Here is a 21,065-nt window from a genome sequence, read left to right on the forward strand (position 1 = left end):
TCTATCTTAATATCACATTCATACTGAACGAGAATAGTCAAAAATGTTAGCGAGGATTCAAGAGATTAAGTAACTACGAACGCCATGATAGTACATTAACGAAAGCTACAGACACTTTCGTCGTGATCCGACTTGTTGAGTTGACTTTTGTTAGTTATTATTCATAATGGAACCTGTGCAATCCGAAGTAGCATTCAAATCAGTTAGTTTTAAATGTTTTTTCTAATGGCTGGCATGGAATTTCTATTCAGAAAAATATGGATACAACTACTCAGATAGACGACTAACAATTGTCTTTTGGCGATATTTTTAGTCCTCTCGTAGAAACAGAGAATTATCATAGCAATTGTTTGCTTAGTAGCGATAGCGTTAAGGGACGGCTTTTCGTTGACAGTGTGTGTGTGAACACAGAGCGAAAGGTCGTTCACGCGAGTTGTTTAGATGGCTTGATTGATAACAATTCACTCAGCGTCTCGTGCGAATCAGCTGTTTTGAAGTCGAAGGAAAATGAAAACGAAAGTTATTTTTCTTTAGGCTTTAAACCTGGAAGAATTGTGTCTGGTGGTTCACGTGTAGGGAATTCATGTATGCCTTTTAATACTAATTTAGATAAAGTAAGTGTAGGCATTGCTTCAGACAGCTTTAGTTATTTATATAAACAAATCCCTATTTGTGATGGATAAGATGATTATGTATTATTTCAATTTCAATTGTCAGTGTATAAAATGGCTAGATTAAAAACCTTCTCTGAAGAAAGCATTCTCACGGCACCTATAGGAAAAGTCATAGCCCATTCAGCCCTCACCCACACAATTGTGCACGTAGAATGAATGACCAATCTTTCCATCTTTCGTAATTATTATAATAAAACAATACTATTTTTGTGGAAAACTGAATTTGTGACTTGTAACGTAGCCTGAGTGGAAGATAAAATATTTCCACAAAAACTAACGCTATGGGACAAGTACTGGTAAAGTACATAGACAATTGGTTTTAAATAACTAAAGAAATATATATATATATATATATGTGTGTGTGTGTGTGTGTGTGTGTGTGAGTGTTTCTGTGTGTGTAATAAATAAGCTGAAACAGAAGCATTAATACTATCAACTGAGTAAATCGCTCAATAGGCTATTTGAATTATGCAATGAAATAATACATTAAGTTCGTCGGATTATAATATGTAAATTTCATTAAGGAAACAATATAAAATTTCACTTAAATAATTTTATAAACAATTTGATCACTCCAAAATAGATCCTACAACAAATATAAAAAAATAATAACTCTGTATTCATTGATTATCAGCACAAATGTATTCAATATTCTATTAAAGTTATTTTATTTGATAATCTTCAATAATCTTCAATCAACTTAATAGTATAACTTTGAGATAAAAGAGTATTCAATTAGGAAAGTTAACATTTACCAATATTTTTCGCATATCACTACAACATCTTTCATAGCGAATATTACACTTTATACAATAAATATATGGTTTTGTTCCAAAACAAGCTAATAAGGAACCTTCAAACAACTTTAAACACAATTCATTTATAGTCAATACTCACAAGAATTTGACTAATACATACACTATAACCGTACTCACAAAATTCATGAAAAGCAGAATAGCATTTGCCGCTAATAAACAACATATTTTCGGATCAATCACAGAATATAGAATAAATCTTGAGATATTGGAAGAAATTGCTATATAACTCTACTATCCATATAGCAATAACTTGAAAGTTGTTATCACAAAGCTTCATACAAAACTTAACTTCCCGTAATAACATACAGATTCTTGCCTTTCACATTTCTCTTCCAGTTTCGGAATGAAATTGTTACAGAAAACATTTCGTCGATATTTGATAAATAATACCTTACTCATGAATTTGTATACATTTCCATGTTTTCACTTCTGTCTATGTATAACTTGTAGAAAACTAAAATGAAGACCCAGGATCAGTTACTGAACCTTGAGAATTTGACTGTCCACTTCTCTATCGTAGTCGTAATTACGAACATACGGACGGCTACGGACAAATCACAGCCTAGCGCACGAGTTCCAATTCTATCCACTATCGCATGAGTAGTGCTATTTATACTATAAATTGACTGCCGATTTCCTCACCTTTTTAACTTCAATGAAATCGTTACACACATCCAGCAGTTTATTTACAAACAAATGCAAGGTATATTTTTTCCTAATTATGAATGTAAAAGGACAATAGTCATCTGTCAAAACAAAAATTAATAATTTAATTATCTATACCCAAGTAATAATAATATTCTAACTACAAAATAAAAATCCCCAAACTAAAAATTCCCAAAATAAAATACCTAAATACAAACGAGAAGTCCCAAGTCTAAAGGTCAAAACGTAATATATAGTCTTAAAAGTCCAAGTACTAAATACATTCATAAACAGACATATAAATAACTAGAATCCTGAAATAACTATAGAAATCAAATTTTCCATAAATATGTATAAATAAATGTACCAAAATTCACAAAAGTAAATCCCCACGTTAAGCGGGTTTTCATATCCAGGCTCCTAACTATGAAAACATTTACGATCACTCCAACCCCAATCATTTCACAGATTTAACCTGTTGTATATAAGTTATTAGGACGTAAAATTAATTGTAGTTTATACGAAAAAGACTTTTATGCATTGCAACACCTGTAACGGACAAATATTCACCACAAACTTATAGTCGTATCGAAATAAATTAAACAAAATGGGGAGCAGGAAACTACTTTCCACAAAAGTCTAAAGAAGCTCACTGAAAACGTCGAACTGGTGTAGCGGTTTGGGTGAATAGTCTATCAATCATAAGTGTATGTGTTCAAACCCTGTAGGTATTATTCAATTTTTTTTAAAGTGTGTTCATATTTTCATCAGAGGACTGAGAACATTTCTTTGAATAAATCTTTAGCAACTACTTTTCTCTCAAATTCGATTAGAAAGGAACATTATATGAATTGCAAATCTAAAATACAAAGCTGAAAAGAAAATATTAAGTATGTTGAATATTTCATTATTATCCTTTGATTTGTAATGAAAAACTAATTATAAGCATTGATAATTTCAGAAGATTCTCCCCGGGTAATGGTCAAGATACGAATGAGAGAAAACTGATAAAACAGTATTAGTCCACTTTGAGCGTGATCGAAAATATGGCCACGAAAGGGGAAATTTATGTCGACAAGGTCTCAAATTCTCGAACAGGTAATGCCCTGAAATCATCACTGTTTGAAAGGTTTCCTTAACAAATACCTAAGTAGAATCAAGGGTGGATCCAGGAGGGATCGGGGCGATTGCCCCCCCAAAAGAGGAAACTTTTTACTTTATAGGTATAAATAAAATCTATCCCAGAGTTTGGAGCCCTTAGAAGTTGCATTATGACAACCCCCCCCAGAAGTCGGTCCTGCATCCGCCCGTGGGTAGAATATTACATTTATTTCTAGTTCTACGTTTTGAAATGACAAAATCATAATTTTAAAGAGAATTATATACGATAAGCATAAATATTTATAAAACTAATGAAGTAAATAGTATTGTGTAAGTTATCGATTTCTAATGGGATTAAAACTAGAATATTCGTTTGCATGCACTTTCAAGTTAATCCTCTCTATATATAATTCTTACTGGAAAGCATGTTTAACTCCAATTACTTAATCAATATTTTTAATAATATATTTTTGTTGTAATATTTTTACTATTCAATGTCGTATACCTTTCATTTACCAAAGCAAAACCTCCTAAATGTATACTGGGCTAAAGAATATTATAAAATAAATTATCATTTAGTTTACGTAAATACTGCATCGCCTGATTTCAAACTTCGTACTTTAACTAATAATAATAATAATAATAATAATAATAATAATAATAATAATAATAATAATAATAATAATAATAATAATAATAATAATAATAATAATAATAATAATAAAATTATAGCCATGTTTTATAAGAATGTCAGGCTTACTCAATAAATGAATTCAACGTGGTCTCTATTCGAAGTTCTATTTATTCGAATCCGATAGAAATACAAAGAGAAACTTCGAGAACAGGTAAAAGAAAAATGTTACTTTGGTGGGACTGAAACAAACGTTTAAGAGATCCTTTCAATTTACAGACAAATACCTTAGACACTTCGTTCATTTTCTTTAAGTTAACTGATTCACTGAACGTATCTGAGTAAGTTGTCCCTATTTTCTACTCGGTTATACAGGTTTTACAATCATTTCCTTTAAGCTTGAACGACAGGAACACCAATTCAAAAACCAAACACAGGAACAATTAAAATTCCAAAGTTATCCACCGGGAATCGAACCGGGGACCCCGTACACGAAAGGCAAACGTGCTAGTCACTAGACCAGCTATAAGAGCGAATGTAATGTATTTTGTAGTGTCTGACGTTTATACGCATTTCACCCTGATGTAATTTGTCTATTGACTGTTTAATGTTTATTGTAGTTGTTATTTTGAGGAATGATAAATGTTGTTCATATGTATTCTATTACGTATTCGTCTATAAATAATATATAAATTATCAGAATTATTCATGATCTTTCATGGAAATTCACTGGTGCATGCGCAGTAGAAACAGAAGAATACAGTTTATTGATATTAGTCCGAATGTAAATTTCTAACAGGCTGTCAGAATTCCTTAATAAAAGCAGTGGTTCCCAACCTGAGGACGCGCAGCTTACTCCTGGTTAAGCATGAAGGGGGCGAAAGCTACTGGCAGAAATGAATTGTGAAATATATAAATAAAGCACCACTTATAATGACTCTATAATTTAGATTGACAATTTTATAATGACCGTTTAAAAAATAATACTGAACTAAGAGGGCATGCTAAAGACTTGCTGGAAATAAATATAAATACCTAAGATTATTATTATTATTATTATTATTATTATTATTATTATTATTATTATTATTATTATTATTATTATTATTATTATTATTATTATTATTATTGGTCTCCCACTTCTTGGCTGAGATGTGAAATATTCACCACTTTCTTAATACCACTTAATCTATTTCTTCACTGTTTTCTTGTCACAGCCCATACCCCTAACTATCTGAATGGCAGTTTGAATAAAATGAAATCTTTGTTTTACCTCCCACGATTATGCCGGTTAATCTAAACGAGATGGTGATGATGAGAGATGAGTGAAATGGTGGAATGAAGAAAGTGGGAGAACCCCGAGAAAACCCACGAGCACGGTGTTTGTCCACCACAAAGTTCACTTGTCGGGGGCTGGGATCGAACCCGGGACCCCAAGCACCAGACGTGAACGCTCTACCACTGAGCCACCGCACCCCCTGCAGAATGGCACTTTGTTCGATAGTTAAACGACCTATGATTTCCCTTCGCATAGTAACAGATAGTTCTCTACAGCCTTTATAGCAAGGCATTTTGACAGCCTGTAGAAATTTGCATTGTGATTCGCATTAGTAATGACAGTAAAGTGGATTTTTCTGTTTCTACTGTGCATCATCAGCATCATTATATAAGAAGTATTCCGCCATTACCAGCGGGTCACTTACCGCGACTGAGAAACTGCCATGCTATACGATCTTCTGTTAACCTTTCCATCTTCACATACGACTTTTCTGTTTTGATATCGCCAATAGCGTAATTCTGCTTATATATAGTCTAATTAATCCCCTCCCTCTCTTTCCTGCCACCATACCCTCTAGCACATCCCTTATGATACAGTTCCTTCTTAACCAATATCCCAACCAGTTTCTCTTCCTCTTCTTAATAATATTTTTCTCCTTCCATTTCTAGCACCCTCTCATTCGTTTTGCTCTCGACCCAGCTATTTCTCTCCACTCTTCTCCACGCACATATTTCGAAAGCCTTCAATTGATTCTCATCTTTTTTGCATAATGTCCATGATTCTGCCTTATAAATACAGTAAAATACAGTACACGAAGCATTTTATGAGTTTTTTTTTTAATTCTATTCAAGGTTCCAAAAAATAGTATTTTCTTCATCGTAAAGGTGTCTTTCGCCATTTCTATCCTTGCTTTTATTTCACGTTCGCATGTCATATCATCACTAATAATACTACTCAGATATCGAAAACTAGTCATTTGTGGTTTTCTTCCGCTCCTACTTCCATATTTGACACCGATCGCTTCGTTTCAATCATCATGGATTTTGTCTTTCTAACATTTATTTTCACCCCATATTCTTCAGAAGCTTTTCTCAAGTTTTCTACATCTTATTAATTTTCTTTCTACATTCTGCAACAACAACCATATCAACCCCAAACCGTATAAACCTCATCATTTTATCTCCTACCGGAATTCCATCTTTATTAGGTAGACTCCTTTTCGCTATCTCTTCTATATAGCTATTAAATAATGTCGGCGAAAATCTTTGTTGAACTCTCCTTCCAATTACACTGTCTGTCTACTGTGCATGCACCAGCGAATTTCTATGAAAGATCATGAATACTTCTGATAATTTAAATAATATTTATAGACGAATACGTAAGAGAACCGATATGAATAACATATCATTCCGCAAAGTAACGAATACGCTAAACATGAAAACAGCAATACATATTACATCAGGGTGAAATAGATATAAATTTCAGACACTTCAAAATACATTTCATTCGTTATTACCGCTGGTCTAGTGACTAGCACGTGTGCCTTTCGTGTACGGGGTCCCCGGTTCGATTCCCGGTGGGGCAACTTTGGAATATTAATTATTCCTGTGTTTGGTTTTTGAATTAGTGTTCATGTCGTTCAAGCTTAAAGGAAATGATTGTAAAACCTGTATAACCGAGTAGAAAATAGGGACAACTTACTCAGATACGTTCAGTGAATCAGTTAACTTAAAGAAAATGAACAAAGTGTCTAAGGCATTTCTCTGTAAATTGAAAGGAACTCTTAAACGTTTGTTCCAGTCCCACCAAAGTAACATTTTTCTTTTACCTGTTCTCGAAGTTTCTCTTTGCATTTCTATCGGATTCGAATAAATAGAACTTCGAATAGAGACCACGTTGAATTCATTTATTGAGTAAGCCTGACATTCTTATAAAACATGGCTATAATTTTATTATTATTATTATTATTATTATTATTATTATTATTATTATTATTATTATTATTATTATTATTATTATTATTAGTTAAAGTACGAAGTTTGAAATCAGGCAATGCAGTATTTACGTAAACTAAATGATAATTTATTTTATAATATTCTTTAGCCCAGTATACATTTGGGAGGTTTTGCTTTGGTAAATGAAAGGTATACGACATTGAATAGTAAAAATATTACAATAAACATATATTATTAAAAATATTGATTAAGTAATTGGAGATATAACATGCTTTCCAGTAAGAATCATATATAGAGATGATTTACTTGAAAGTGCATGCAAACGAATATTCTAGTTTTAATCCCATTAGAAATCGATTACTTACACAATACTATTTACTTCATTAGTTCTATTAATATTTATCCTTATCGTATTATAATTCTCTTTAAAATTATGATTTTGTCATTTCAAAACGTAGAACTAGAAATAAATGTAATATTCTACCCACGGGCGGATCCAGGACCGACTTCTGGGGGGGGGGGGTTGTCATAATGCAACTTCTAAGGGCTCCAAACTCTGGGATAGATTTTATTTATATCTATAAAGTAAAAAAGTTTCCTCATTTGGGGGGGCAATCGCCCCGATCCCTGCTGCATCTACCCTTGATTCTACTTAGGTATTTGTTAAGGAAATCTTTCAAACAGTGATGATATCAGGGCATTACCTGTTCGAGAATTTGAGACCTTGTCGACATAAATTTCCCCCTTCGTGGCCATATTTTCGATCACGCTCAAAGTGGACTAATACTGTTTTATCAGTTTTCTCTCATTCATATCTTGACCATTACCCGGCGAGAATCTTCTGAAATTATCAATGCTTATAATTAGTTTTTCATTACAAATCAAAGGATAATAATGAAATATTCAACATACTTAATATTTTCTTTTCAGCTTTAGATTTTAGATTTGCAATTCATATAATGTTCCTTTCTAATCGAATTTGAGAGAAAAGTAGTTGCTAAAGATTTATTCAAAGAAATGTTCTCAGTCCTGTGATGAAAATATGAACACACTTTTAAAAAAGAAAAAAAAACAAATTGAATAATACCTACAGGGTTTGAACACATACACTTATGATTGATAGACTATTCACCCAAACCGCTACACCAGTTCGACGTTTTCAGTGAGCTTCTTTAGACTTTTGTGGAAAGTAGTTTCCTGCTCCCCATTTTGTTTTATTTATTTCGATACGACTATAAGTTTGTGGTGAATATTTGTGCGTTACAGGTGTTGCAATGCATAAAAGTCTTTTTCGTATAAACTACATTCAATTTTACGTCCTAATAACTTATATACAACAGGTTAAATCTGTGAAATGATTGGGGTTGGAGTGATCGTAAATGTTTTCATAGTTAGGAGTCTGGATATGAAAACCCGCTTAACGTGGGGATTTACTTTTGTGAAATTTGGTACATTTATTTATACATATCTATGGAAAATTTGATTTCTATAGTTATTTCAGGATTCTAGTTATTTATATGTTTGTTTATGAATGTATTTAGTACTTGGACTTTTAAGACTATAGATTACTTTTTGACCTTTAGACTTGGGACTTCTCGTTTGTATTTAGGTAGTTTATTTTGGGAATTTTTAGTTCTGGGGATTTTTATTTTGTAGTTAGAATATTATTATTACTTGGGTATAGGTAATTAAATTATTAATTTTTGTTTTGACAGATGACTATTGTACTTTTACATTCATAATTAGGAATAATATACCTTGCATTTGTTTGTAAATATACTGCTGGATGTGTGTAACGATTTCATTGAAGTTAAAAAGGTGAGGAAATCGGCAGTCAATTTATAGTATAAATAGCACTACTCATGCGATAGTGGATAGAATTGGAACTCGTGCGCTAGGCTGTGATTTGTCCGTAGCCGTCTGTATGTTCATAATTACGACTACGATAGAGAAGTGGACAGTCAAATTCTCACTGTTCAGTATCTGACCCTGGGTCTTCATTTTAGTTTTCTACAAGTTATACATAGTCAGAAGTGAAAACATGGAAATGTATACAAATTCATGAGTAAGGTATTATTTATCAAATATCGACGAAATGTTTTCTGTAACAATTTCATTCCGAAACTGGAAGAGAAACGTGAAAGGCAAGAATCTGTATGTTATTACGGGAAGTTAAGTTTTGTATGAAATATTGTGATAACTACGTTCAAGTTATTGCTATATGGATAGTAGAGTTATATAGAAATTTCTTCCAATATCTCAAGATTTATTCTATATTCTGTGATTGATCCGAAAATATGTTGTTTATTAGTGGCAAATGCTATTCTGCTTTTCATGAATTTTGTGAATACGGCTATAGTATATGTATTAGTCAAATTCCTGTGAGTATTGAGTATAAATGAATTGTGTTTAAAGTTGTTTGAAGGTTCCTTATTAGCTTGTTTTGGAACAAAACCATATATTTATTGTATAAAGTGTAATATTCGCTACGAAAGATGTTGTAGTGATATGCGAAAAATATTGGTAAATGTTAACTTTCCTAATTGAATACTTTTTTATCTCAAAGGTATCCTATTAAGTTGATTGAAGATTATTGAAGATTATCAAATAAAATAACTTTAATAGAATATTGAATATATTTGTGCTGATAATCAATGAATACAGAGTTATTAATTTTTTATATTTGTTGTAGGATCTATTTTGGAGTGATCAAATTGTTTATAAAATTATTTAAGTGAAATTTTATATTCTGTTTCCTTAATGAAATTTACATATTATAATCCGACGAACTTAATGTATTATTTCATTGCATAATTCAAATAGCCTATTGAGCGATTTACTCAGTTGATAGTATTAATGCTTCTGTTTCAGGTTATTTATTACACACACACACACTCACACACACACACACACACACACACACACATACACACACACACAAACACACACACATATATATATATATATTTTTAAGACATATATATATTTCTTTAGTTATTTAAAACCAATTGTGTATGTACTTTACCGGTACTTGTCCCATAGCGTTAGTTTTTGTGGAAATATTTTATCTTCCAATCAGGCTACGTTACAAGTCACAAATTCAGTTTTCCACAAAAATAGTATTGTTTTATTATAATAATTACGAAAGATGGAAAGATTGGTCATTCATTCTACGTGCACAATTGTGTGGGTGAGGGCTGAGTGGGCTATGACTTTTCCTATAGGTGCCGTGAGAATGCTTTCTTCAGAGAAAGTTTTTAATCTAGCCATTTTATACACTGACAATAGAAATTGAAATAATACATAATCATCTTATCCATCACAAATAGGGATTTGTTTATATAAATAACTAAAGCTGTCTGAAGCAATGCCTACACTTACTTTATCTAAATTAGTATTAAAAGGCATAAATGAATTCCCTACACGTGAACCACCAGACACAATTCTTCCAGGTTTAAAGCCTAAAGAAAAATAACTTTCGTTTTCATTTTCCTTCGACTTCGAAACAGCTGATTCGCACGAGACGCTGAGTGAGTTGTTATCAATCAAGCCATCTAAACAACTCGCGTGAACGACCTTTGGCTCTGTGTTCACACACAAACTGTCAACCAAAACCCATCCCTTAACGCTATTGCTACTAAGCAAACAATTGCTATGATCATTCTCTGTTTCTACGAGAGGACTAAAAATATCGCCAAAAGACAATTGTTAGTCGTCTCTGAGTAGTTGTATCCATATTTTTCTGAATAGAAATTCCATGCCAGCCATTAGAAAAAACATTTAAAACTAACTGATTTGAATGCTCCTTCGGATTGCACAGATTCCATTATGAATAATAACTAACAAAAGTCAACCTAACAAGTCGGATCACGACGAAAGTGTCTGTAGCTTTCGTTAATGTACTATCATGGCGTTCGTAGTTACTTACTCTCATCAATTCTCGTTAACATTTTTGACTATTCTGGTTCAATATGAATGTGATATTAAGATAGAAGTTAACAACCATTAATATAAAATATAACAATGTAAATATATACAAAATTTTATATATATATATATATATATATATATATATATATATATATATATATATATATATATATATATATATATCCTCAAATTGTTTTAAGCAGATACATAGGGATTTTATAGAACAAGAAGACTCTAGGCAAATACCAAGATTATATAAATACACAGGAAGCTATATAACTTTATAGTTATTTCTTGTTAGTTAGTACGAATAATACGAATAATTACGACTACGATTTTGTTAACGTAGTCTGAGTGGGGGGAATAAAATATTCCAACAAAAAGTAACGCTATGGGACATGTACTGGCAAAGTACATACACTATTGGTATTAAAGAACTAAAGAAGTATATATATATATATATATATATATATATATATATATATATATACCAGCTGAATATACCCGTTCTTCGCATGCGGTCAGTACTTGGAAGTCAACGCTTGTGGAAGTATTACTATCTATTTCGGCGACCGCGAAAACTTTGGATGTGACATTAATATCGATCATTTTGGATTACTTTAAAATGTCTCAGTATCCCCCCACCCCGCTGACTCCCGGCCGCATACAATTGTAGCTGAATTTTCAAATTATCGCTAATGAAATTCTCAACATTGATCTCACCGACTGCGAAAATTTTGGAATTGACGCTAATATCGGTCACTCTGGATTATTTTTACATGCCTGAGTATTCCCCCTCTGACTCTCGGCCCGCATACATATGTAGGTGAATTTGCACATCATCGCTAATGAAAGTGTCAGCATTGATCTCACCGACTGCGAAAATTATGGAACTGACGATAAAATCGGTCATTTTGGATTATTTTTACATTTCTCAGTATTCCCCGCTGACTCCCGGCTTGCATACAATTGTAGCTGAATTTGCAAATCTTCGCTAATGGAAGTGTTACCATTGATCTCAATAACCGCGAAAACTATGGATTAGACACTAATGTCGGTCATTTTAGATTACTTTCAAATTTTTCGGTATCCCCCCTTCCCACTGACTCCCGGCTCGAATAAGGTGAATTTGGAAGTTAATGTGATCAGGGTTTCACCATTGATTTCAGCGATTGCGAGAACTATGAATTTGACACTAATATCGGAAATTTTCTACTACTTTTACATGTCCCGATAAACGCCCCCCTGAGACCCCCTGGTTCGAATTTTGAGAAAAACGTTTAACTCTGATCTGGAGCGTGGACCAAGGTATTTGTGACTAAAATTTGGTAACTCTCGGTCTATTTGTCTGGTTCCCAAGCCGGTTGCGGTAAAAGCCCCCTGAGACCCCCCTGGTTCGAAATTTAAAAAAACGACTTCGTCTTGATCTGGGGCCTGGGCTAGGTATCCCTGAACACAATTTGGTAACTCTCGGTCCACTCGTCTGGTTCCCAGGCCGCACACGGACAGAGAGACAGACATACAGGCAAACACACAAACAAACTCTTTATTTTTTTTTATATTTGATAAAGAATTAATATACTGAATATCAGCTCTCCAACTTGAACGGCTTGTGAGATACTAAATTTTTCGCAAAAATTCTGACCCTCTTAGAGTATGTAATATAATGAAATCGACACAGAATGTATGATAACTTCCCAGTTGAGATTGAGGCCTAAGTATATACCAAAAATCATTTCATTTGACTTTGCAATTTAAATATGATGATCATGCACAAATAGTTACATTCAATTTTTAGATAATAATTCATATAGTACACATGATTCAAACATTTTTCCCAGTAGTTAGCTCCTCTAAGAAATCACAGGCTGCGTCTCAAATAAGTCATATTGCTATTATTACAGTTGTAAATATCAATATCTAAAATTGCCTGAAGTTTTTTTGTCAATAGAAACAAATGAAAAGAAAAAGGATGCGTTGAAAGTAGACAAATTCACCAGTGGTCAGAAGCTGTCTACAATGCACTGAGCAGAATGAGTCTGTGGGTCGTAATACGTTGTTAAGTCAGAGTGGGGGGTTGCAGTGGGTCACGTTCTGTAGGGGGACGGTAGGTAGCGGCATGACGTCACGCCGTACCCCATGCCTATATGTGTCCACTGTAAATGCTTAGGAAGTGGGGGTCGCCATACCCAGTTTCTTGGAGGTGGGGATAGGGTCCCCCGCGTTCCCACGCATTTTTACCCCTGCTGCTAAGTATTAATTGCTGTGAGGACTAACGAAAAATATTATGTGATAATAATAATAATAATAATAATAATAATAATAATAATAATAATAATAATAATAATAATAATAAAGGATCTGAATGATAAATATATTTTTTTCAACTTTTATTACAATTGCTGTCTGTTCCGTGAATCTGGTTATATTGTTTTTGTAAGGAATAAAGAGGCTTCAAACAACAATATGATTTGTATAAAAGAAAAACAACTAAGCACTAAGCACTGACAAGTGACCTTGTATCTGTTTTTTTAAAACACAATGTTACGAGGCACAGAAGCCACCAAGCCTGCGGTGTGCTTGCTTTCTGCCTCAGGCAGCTTCAGTACTGTGTGTCAATTTATGTGTACCTATCAGTCAGTCACACAGGCTCTTTGCAACGCTGAATTTTACAAGAAAGGTTTTGTTCATCGGATAGGAAGCGAAGCCCATCGTACGTTGTAATCCCTTCCCCTCTTTTGCACAGTGTGTGAAATTTAACTTGTATACTGTAGTAAGTTACAGAAAAGAGAATGCTATTTTTTAATGACATTATCGAATAAGATTGACAATTATTACAATATATTCAAAATGAAAAATGTTCATTTAACAGTCGTCGTACTTAGTTGTCTGCACTGAAATTCCCATAATGTGCTTTCTTTTTTTCTAATAAGAGCTCCGAGCTTCTTCGTGGCTAAGTGGTTAGCGTACGCGCCTTTGGCGTGAGAGACCCGGGTTCGATTTCGGTGAGAGCTCATGTACTTCGGATTTGACGATTAATCAGTAGGTCCCGTCTCATATAGCCTCGCTGCTGAAAGGGACGACAAAATCAACTTAACTCATATTCAGCACCATAGGAGATCTAACTATGAGGGGAATTTTGTCCCTGGAAAACCTCCCAAAATCATCAACGGTACGAAATATGTCTGCAATGCAAGATGTCAATCATTTCCAACTCTATGCTCTGTGACCTAGTTTGCTTTTCATGTTTTCAGTAAACTAGATAGACAAAAGGAAGAATAGAGGCTTTCTTCCAGAAAATTGTGTTCGAGGGTGGGGGTCACACAGGCCCGTATCCATGGGGAGTCTAGGGGGAAGGGCTCACCCTAAATTTTTACATAAGAATAATTTATGAGCATTAAAGTAGTCAGCCATTAAGGTTTTTTCTTTTTGTTTTAGGATGATACTAGATTCGATTCCTGGTGTAAGCTCAACTTTCAGTCCTGTGTCATTTGCATGTCTCATTTCATACAGATTCGTTCAAAAACCCCTAAACATATGCTATGACTAGTATGCGAACTAAAGTTTTTTTTTTTTTTAGCAAAAAAGAGAAATTTCTTGCTTTAGACTCTGCCTTGTAATCCAGTTTTTCTGGAGGCAAGATAGTATAGTTGGGAACTGCCAATCAGATTCAAGTTCCGAACCCACATTAAAAAGACCTTCCTTTATAACCTTGGTGTTGTATAAGGACGAAAAAAAATTACTGATAGCTCCAGTAATAGATATTATGGGAAAGAGATTTAGAAAATAGGTGGTTTTGAAATAGAGAAAGGACAATACCTGAGCTTTATTAGTATTACTAGCATATATTACCCGCTTTGCTAAGTTGAAATGAAAATTTAAAAGCACAATTCCGTATTTCATGTGTTTAGTACCCGTGAAATATGCTGTTTTCGTTTTTAATGGCATCGATTTAAACAGCATCGGAAAGATCATTGATCCTTTCGGCGAACCCAAAAATCATGGATTCGACACCAATAATGGTAATTTTCGGTCATTTATATGTATATTTCCTCCTCCCCCATGTTGCGGGCCAAGGCATCGAAAGTGTCACTGTTCATTTCAGCGACCCCCCACAAATGTGGATTCAGCACTAATTATCGATCATATTCCATTATTTTTAAATATCTCTTCCTCCCTCTCTTCCAAGTTGTGGGGTTGAATTTGAATTTAAACGGGATCGAAAGTACCACTGTTCATCTAAGCGACCCAGAAAACTATAAAATTGGCACTGATAGTGGCCATTATCGATCATTTTATATATCACTTTCTCCCCTTCCCGCAAGTGGCGGAACTGATTTTGCATTCAAACCGGATCGAAAATGTCACAGTTCATCAGAATGATCCCTGAAACTATGGATTAGGCACTAATATTGGTCATTTTTGATTATTATTATATACAGCTCCCCCTCCCCCGTGCTGTGGCACACCGAATCAGAATTCTCACTGTTAATCTCAGCTACTCCTAAAACTATCGACTCGACACTAATATTACTCAGTTTTGATAATTTTTAAATGTTTATACCCCTCTCCTCCATTGTAACCCCCTTCACAACTATTAGGGCTGAACTTGGATTGAAACAGCATTAGAAATGTCACTGTTTGTCTCATCGGTCCCGAAAACTATGGATTCAACCCTAATATCGGTCATTTTTGATCATTTTAAAATTTCTCTTCCTCTCGCAATCCCCTACGTTGCTTTATCAATGTGAACAGCCTAAAGTAATCCCTACCCCTACACTCATGTATGTTGAAAATTTGATTTAGATCGGTCGGGTGGTTCAAGAGTGATGAAGTCACAAAGGCAGTCACACTTATTTTTTTACATATATCTCCCCCTCCCCCACCCCTACATTGGCTCGTCAAAGTGAAACGATAAAAAAAACACCCAAGGCCCGACCCTCATATTTGTTGAAAATTAGATGGAGATTGGTTGGGTGGTTCAAAGTTTATTAGGTTTTATTAATTTCTATTTATATGTCCTCCTCCCCACTCCCTAGGATGTACCCTTAAAGTTAAATTACAAAAATGTTTCCAGATCCAAACCTCATATATCTTGAAAATTTGATTGCGATCGGTCTGATATACAAGATATAGTTCAAGAGTTATTAAGTTACAAAAATAGTCACTTTCAGTCTTATATAAATTGATTTTTAAATATCTCCCCTCCTTCTCCGCCCCCACGTTGCTCCGTTGAATTAAAATTACAAAAACGATTCCATGCCTGAGCCTCATGTATGTTGAAAATTTGATCAAGATCAGTAGAGTGGTTCAGGAGTTATTAAGTTTTATTTATTTTTACACCCCCTCCCCATAAGTTCTACCTTCAAAGTGAATAGCCTTTAACCAGCCCAGCCGTAAAACTCATCCATGTTACAAATTTGATCAAGATCGGTGGGGCGGTTCGGGAAATTTAGAGTCACAAACATATTGTTTCTTAATTATATATATTAGTAGTGTCGAATCTAGATATTTTCAGATGGGGGCAACGTGTGCCATGGCCCGCAACATGGAGGAGGAGGAAATATACATATAAATGACCGAAAATGACCATTATTTGTGTCGAATCCATGATTTTTTAGGGTCACCGAGATGATCAATGATCGCCGATATCATCATATCTTCCATCAACATTCACTTGCCATCATATCTTCCATCAACATTCGTCGCACTAAGTGTCATCCCGCAACTCGAGTTATCCATTTGGACCCTTTACTTGTGAGGCAATTTCTTATTGATGGAAAAACAAGGAAAATAATTCTACAAAGACTGACAAGTAACACTTCCCAAGTGTAACACTCCGATTTTGATAAAATTTGGTAGGTAGATACTACACATAAAAAAAACTAATACGTGTATTTTTATTTTCTGTGGTAAAGTTGTTTCAGGGGGCGATGAACCAGACCAAAATTTTGAGAGTTGACGCCCGAAAGGTAATAATAAGTGGACCGAAGTGAATGAAATTGTGCACATATATTGTAGACATAAAACGAGGGAATACGGGTTTCGTATTTTCCTGGAAAAACGGTTAGGTGGGCCACAGACCCTTCCAAATCTTTGATCACGAAATATCAAAAGTGCTAATAATCGTATGCCAGAAGTGCCTACAGAACATGAAGAATTGCAACGAAATTTTGTGTAGTGACAATATGTGAATAAAAACTAATGCGTTTTTTTATTTTCTGTGGAAAAACGGTAAAGGGGAAAAGGCTCTCACACAAAATTTGGAAAATTGACTGCCAAAAGGCAAAAGCAAGTGGACCGAAGTGAATGAAACTGTGTTCAAATATTGTAGAGGTAAGATGAAGGAATACGTGTTTCGTATTTTCCTGCAAAGAAAAAAAATTGCGTGGACCGAGGCGTCTGCTGGTGGAAGGAGTGGACAGAAGCGAAAGAAATTGTGTGTAGATATTGGATATGTAAAATAAGACCTTTCGTGTTTCACAACTTTATCCATCTCATTTTTCAAATTTGGAAGATCAACAGTAAGCACAAACAGTATATATAGTATTTTATAATATTTCGGGAGGCACCTTTAACGCTTACAATGTTTTCGTGATCAAATGTTTGGAGGACTCCGTGCCCCACCCAACCATCTTTTTTTCCAGGAAAATACGAAATTCGTATTTCCTTATTTTGTGTGTAAAATATCTGTGCATAATTTCATTCACTTCGGTTCACTTCTTCTTGCTTTCGGGCGTAAACTTTCAAAATTTTCGGTGGTAGTTTTGCCCTCTAAAACCGTTTTTCCGCAGAAAATAAAAACAAGTTTCATTTATTTCTTGCGTATTGTCAACACGTAAAGTTTCCCTGCAATTCTTCATGTCCTTTACACATTTGACCTAGTGTTACTAACACTTTTCATATTTCGTGGTCAAAGGTTTGGAGGGATCCGTGCACCACCCAACCGTTTTTCTTTATGAAAATACGAAACCCGTACCCTCATTTTACGTCTGCAATCTCTGTTCACAATTTCAATCACTTCGGTTCACTTCTTCTTGCCTTTCGGGCGTCAGCTTTAAAAATTTTATCCCTGTATATTATTAATAATTTATATCTTGCATTTATTAATAACTAGCTGATATTCCCACTTTTCGCAAGGGTCAGATAAAATATCTATGTAAACATACTGAACAACGAAACGATAAAATATCGGTAATTTTCTACTACTTTTACATATCACTGTAAACGCGCCCTGAGAAACCCCTGTTTGAAATTTAAAAAGAACTTCTCTAGTTCCCAGCTGATGGGAGTTGTATTTAGAAGTCAACGCCTCTGGAAGAATCGACATTCATCTCAACGAACGTGAAAACTAAGGATTTGACACTAATATAGGTCATTTTGGATTATTTTTACATGTTTCGGTATCCCCCGGTGACTCCGGTCCGCATATAATGATAGCTGATTTTGAGTAATCGCTAATGGAAATGTCACCATTGATTTCAGCGACCGTGAAAACTATGGATTTCACACTAATATCTTTCATTTTGGATTACTTTTACGTGTCTCGGTGTCGCCCCCCCGTGACTTCCGGCCCTTAGCCGAATTGGGTGAATGCGCTCGGAGTTTCACCATTGAGCTCAGCGACCACGAAAGCTATGGATTTCACACTTATATCGGTCATTTTAGATAATTGTTACATGTCTCGGTAAAGTCCCCCACATGTGACCCGGGCCCGCATACAATTTCACCTGACTTTGCAAGTCATCGCTAATGAAAGTGTCACCGTTGATCTCAGCGACCGCGAAAACTATGGATTTGATACTCATATCTGTCATTTTGGATTATTTTTACATCTTGGTAACCCCCCCCCCCTACATGTGACCTTCGGTCGGCATACAATGGTAGCTAAATTTGCAAGTCATCGCTAATAAAATTGTCACCATTGATCTTAGTGACCGCGAATATTTTGAATTTGACACTAATATCGGTCATTTTGGGCTTTTTAACATGTCTAGGTATCCCCTACCTGCTGACCCGCGGCCCGCATACAATAGTACTTGAATTCGCAAGTCATCGCTAATGGAAGTGTCACCATTGATTTCAGCGAGCGCAAAAACTATGGAATTGTCACCAATATCGGACATTTTTGGCTATTTTTTACATATCTCGGTATTTCTCCCCCCCCCCATTGCCGCTGAGTCCCGGTCCGCATACATTTGTTATTAAATTTGCAATTCATTACTAATGGAATTGTCACCATTGATTTCAGCGAAGGCGAAAACTATGTATTTGACACTAATATTGGTCATTTTGGATTACTTTTATATGTTTCGATATTTCGCCCCGCCCCCCGCGGTGACCCCTGGCAAGGAGCCGAATAGCGTGAATTTGGAAGTTTATTGCGAAAGGAGCTGCATTATTGATTTCAGCGACCGCGAGAACTATGAATTCGACACTAAAATCGGATATTTTCTACTACTTTTACATGTCCCGATAAACGCTCCCCTGAGAACCCCTGATTCGAATTTTGAGAAAAACGTTTAACTCTGATCTGGAGCGTGGATCAAGGTATTTGTGACTAAAATTTGGTAACTCTCGGTCTATTTGTCTGGTTCCTAAGCCGGTTCCGGTAAAAGCCCCATGAGACCTCTCTGGTTCGAAATTTGACAAGAAAACGGCTTCGTCTTGATCTGGGGGCTAGGTCAAGGTACCCCTGACCAAAATTTGGTAACTATCCGTCCACTCGTCTGGTTCCCAGACCGCACACAGACAGACAGACAGACATACAGACAAACACACAAACAAACTATTTATTTAATTTATATTAGATAAAGAATTAATATACTGAATATCAGCTCTGCAACTTGAACGGCTTGTGAGATACTACCCAGACAGCATGTTTGCTTACCGCAAGCTTGCCTGTCGCTTTTATTTGATTTTATTTCGCTTTGGCTTATACACAAAAGCTTATTTCTGCTTAGCGCAAGCTGTATTGCGGGCAACCCATGCTTCACTTGCGAAACGCTTTTCTTTAGATTGAAGTAAAAAGCCAGCGCGCGTTCGATTTTCAGTTGTTCTCAAAAACCACGTGACGCTGACCTCTTAACTTTCGGCGACAAGGTAGTGTTCGCGTTGTTAGCGTCTTGTTAGCATTCAGCTTGAATAAAGGACAAACTTAATTATTTTTTTAATTGTGCTGTCTAGTACTCTAGTACTCTAGTCCCACGTACCTATAATATTACTCTTTATTATCTCATATTTCGGTAACCATGAGGCATAACGAATTATAGTATTTATATATAAAGCATAAATGTGAACATAGATGGCAGCAGATTTGACCCTACTTATTTTGCGAAAGAATACAGAACTGTTGCAGATATTTTAATATAAACTTCAAGTTTAACTTACAGTATAAAGTTTATCTGAACGCTGTGTTTAAAGTATAAACATTGTTTCTGCGTTTTTATATAAAAAGGTAGAAATTTCAAATACTCGCGGGAGGTTAATATAACAACGTATTAGATATTTGTAAGAAGCAACGGCGCGTTAATCCGCTTTTCTTGGATATACTTCACACTGACGCACTTACCGACGCAGCATACCGATACAAGCACTCCCCATTAAATATCTTCGTATCTATGTATGTAAAACACGAACATCTTCCTGCGGCTGAAAGGGAAATATATGCATTATATGTCATTAATCATCATCTTCCTCATCTCTTTCCATCTTAGCACATATATCCTCATCACTAACAAGGGCTTCCCAATGTGTTCATTAGTCCTGAGCCGCCCCGGGACAGAAGATTTAACCCTGCATCTGTCTCACTAATCAAACTCTGTGTTTGTGACGTGTAAGCACTTCACCTCATTTTCATAATCATTATTCTTTATTCTATTATATTTCTTATGTACTGTAATTCCTATTAGTATCCTAGCACCTCAAACATATATCTGCACTTTTCTATTATATATATATATATTTTTCTTTTCTCTTTTCAGAAATAATCTATGGATATATTTTGCATTTACTAATCTATGTGTTCATGAT

This window comes from Thermobia domestica, chromosome 17 (genome assembly GCF_964235325.1).
Source record: "Thermobia domestica chromosome 17, izTheDome1.hap1.1, whole genome shotgun sequence".
NCBI classification, from domain to species: domain Eukaryota; kingdom Metazoa; phylum Arthropoda; class Insecta; order Zygentoma; family Lepismatidae; genus Thermobia; species Thermobia domestica.